Below are 3,175 nucleotides of genomic sequence, written 5' to 3'. Positions count from 1 at the left end.
TTACGAACACAAAGTAATTAAGTTTAAGTAGTAACTAGATAAATATTATTACGTGAATTTTGGTGAAAATAATTAAAAGCACATTAAAAAAAGTAATAATGAATAAATTTCCCAATATTAGTCTCATTTAAAGTACCGCTAACTCAACACGACTCTTAACTATAAATTTAATCTAAGTTTAAATCTTTAAAAAATTATCCCACGTTTCGTATATTGGCATAATTGGCAAAATCTCTTACTTCTAGTTAATTCTGAACTATTGACCCACAACAAAAACACCATACATATTATACAAAAGAGATTACAGAAAGTCCAATTGCGAACTATTATATGACCAATAAGAGTTAGGTAACTTCACGTCAACAAACCAGGTGACACAGGCATCTCCAAAATTAAAAGTCTTTGTACAAGAAACTTTGAATCTAGTAATTCCTTTAAGAAAATATAACATATACAGGGTGTAACAAAAAGGTATGTCATAAACTAAATCACGTATTCTGGGACCAAACTAGTTTGATTGAATCTAACTTACATTAGTAAAAATGTGCACATAATAGTTATTTATATACCACGGGTATTAAATAGATGTTTATGCCCAGAGGGGGACGATGTTACAAAACCAAGGGCCTCTGACCCGAGGGTTAGTAAGTCGCCCGAGGGTATATACATCTATTAATACCTGAGGTGCATACAAACTTTTATGTCAAACTAGTTCGTTATTGAATCTACAAATAAATATGTTCTAAAAAATCCGAAAATTCGATTTGATTTTGACAATATATTTACTAGTAAAAATTCTGTGTCAAACTAAAACCGTGAAAATGCAAGATATTTTTGAGATCCTAATGTAATCTAAATAAGTTATCTTTTTGTTTGTGTCATTATGCTCGTGTGGGCATAAAGTACACTATTACGTAGTTGGTAACTAAGCAATGAAAACACAATAATAAACTAGTACGACATTAAAAAAATTTGTACACCCCATAAAATTTTTATGGAGGTTTTGTTCCCTTAAACCCCCTCAAATGTTTGTATACGTTCCAATTAAATTATTATTGTGGTACCATTAGTTAAACACAATGTTTTTCAAACTTTTATGTCATACTAGTTTATTATTGTGTTTTTATTGCTTAGTTATCTACTACGTAATAGTGTACTTTATGGTCCGCACGGGCGTAAAGATACAAAAAAAACTTATTAAAAACATCTTTATTTAAACATTTCCAAAGATTATTTAGAATTTACATAAAACTGGCAATTCTAAAAGAATCCGGTGGTATTTAGATTACATTAGGATCTCAAAAATATCTTGCATTTTCACGGTTTTAGTTTGACACGTTTGACAGCATTTCCGTAGCGTAGCAACATAACACGGACGATAGAATGTCTACTAGTAAATGTATTGTCAAAATGAAATCGAATTTTCAGATTTTTTAGAACATATTTATTTTCAGATGAAACAACCAACTAGTATGACATAAAAGTTTGTATGTACCGCGGGTATTATAGATGTATATGCGCTCGGGCGACTTACAATACAAACCCTCGGGCAAGAGGCCCTCGGGTTTGTAACATCGTCGCCCTCTGGGCATAAACATCTATTTAATACCCTTGGTACATAAATAACTATTCTACCTTAGTACTTTTTCGATAAGCCAGTTTTTATTGAGATGGGGCTACTTTTTAATTATGTTTTAAAAATTCTCTAGTCGGCTGTAAACCGCTTGTATATATATATATATATATATATATATATATATATATATATATATATATATATATATATATATATATTGTTGTACGTTTGAATGTCCATAAGCAATAAAAAACCGATATACAAATTTTATTACTTAAATAAAAATTAAAATTATTGATATTTCATAAAGACACGGGCATATAAATTTTCAAACATCCTGTATAAGACAAAATATCTATTTTAAGTTGTTCGAAGAATTGTTCATTAGGCCTCAGAGACAAGACTTTCAAATATTATCGATAAGAAATTTAAATAAGTCGGTTATTGTGGAATGGATTTACCCGGAATAAAAGTGTATATAGAAAGTGTTGAACAATAGACCGGGATTTGCGGTGGTTTTTCTCCCCGAAAGATTATATCGGTAAAAGTTTATTAACAAAAGACATTGAATTGAGAAACATGTATCGTTTGTAGCTATTAGTAAGAAATATTTGTAAAGCAGATAGATTTAGTTAGAATAATTAAAGAAGGTTGTTTTCTGGAATTACCCGAATGACGTTTTATAGAGAGAGTTGGTTGGTAACGATATACGTCACAGAGGTGGATGATTTTTATTGGTCAATTTTTGAATGCAAGGAGGTTGGTTTTGGCTATGAGATAGGAGAGAGAAAAAAAGGTTAGTCAGTTTTAGTCGTCCAAGAAGGAAGGAGCTTTGTGATTTGTGTTTGTTTGAAGTTCCGAAGACGTAATTTACCGGGTGTGTTTATTTGCTGTGTAAAAGCTGACCAGTGTGAGGAACGGGGTACAGAGAGATAGAAAACCAAAGGGTATAAGAATATTAATAGCAGACGAAGCCGGAAACATTTGGAGTTGTAAACAGGCGCGGAGATTGGCTCAAAAGGAGGCTGGATAGACTAACACGAGTTGTTGGGTTGCAGATACAAGGACAGATAGGAGAAAGGTGTACGTCATCTGGACCACAATAGGAGCAGAAGCAGAGAAAGGATTTTTTTGTTGTGGCGTGGCCATAGAATTGCAACGGCAGAGAAGGAAAGGTCAGTCAATTTTCATTAGAGCCGGAGTGTGATTTTCATTTATTAATTAAATAAACTGAATAAATAATAGAGACAGTTAATTTTGCGATCACTTAAAAAAAAAAGAATTATAAAAAGAGCTTAGTTATAACATATTAAAAATCAATGTAAAATAACATTTGGGTCCATGATAGAAAACAACTTCTCATATATTTAAAGTTAGTATATTGCAAATATTACAGGATTGATTGTTATATAAAATTTCATTAAAATAAAGGACATCTCACATATAGTTCAGTTGAAATTCTATGTATTTTATTCAGGTCATATTACCTATCCCGATTAGGAAGCCAATTGGAAAATATTTTGAATCCACGATCAAAGGTAAATAGTACAATTTAAATAGCCTGAGATTGTAATTAATTAATGCTGATTTATTGTGATT

This window comes from Diabrotica undecimpunctata, chromosome 8 (genome assembly GCF_040954645.1).
Source record: "Diabrotica undecimpunctata isolate CICGRU chromosome 8, icDiaUnde3, whole genome shotgun sequence".
Lineage (NCBI taxonomy): Eukaryota > Metazoa > Arthropoda > Insecta > Coleoptera > Chrysomelidae > Diabrotica > Diabrotica undecimpunctata.
Note: the sequence above shows the minus strand (reverse complement) of the source record.